The sequence below is a fragment of the Brassica oleracea genome, chromosome C9 (genome assembly GCF_000695525.1).
Source record: "Brassica oleracea var. oleracea cultivar TO1000 chromosome C9, BOL, whole genome shotgun sequence".
NCBI classification, from domain to species: domain Eukaryota; kingdom Viridiplantae; phylum Streptophyta; class Magnoliopsida; order Brassicales; family Brassicaceae; genus Brassica; species Brassica oleracea.
In genome coordinates this window covers 43,114,350-43,114,787 of record NC_027756.1, presented here as the reverse complement: position 1 = coordinate 43,114,787, position 438 = coordinate 43,114,350, and positions in this window count along the sequence as shown.

The window sequence follows — 438 nt, the reverse complement described above, 5'->3', positions numbered from 1 at the left end:
CACTCATTAGGTGATTGACCATGAAAAGTATTGAGTAATACTCCGCTTAGAAGCTATGAAATCATTAAAAGCTTATGTTTATCCTTTACACATTTGTTAGCACTTTTCTCATCTTAGGAGCTGGGAAGAGACTACTTTGTCTCAAGTGCTTTGGTTAGATTCTGCTTGATTTTGTTTTCCCTTTGAACCTACGTCTTGGGATCTCCAGTCATGATAGGTAGGGTTGCAATCAAGCATCCTCATTCGTTATAGGCTTTAAACCCATTTCTTTTGATGATTTAGCAACAACATCTCGTGGCAAACCTTTAGTAAATAGATCCGCTAGGTTGTCAGTCGATTTGATGTAGTCTATTGTGATTACACCGGTTGAGATAAGTTATCTAATGGTTTTATGTCGTTTTCTGATGTGACGAGATTTACCATTGTAGAGATTATTCT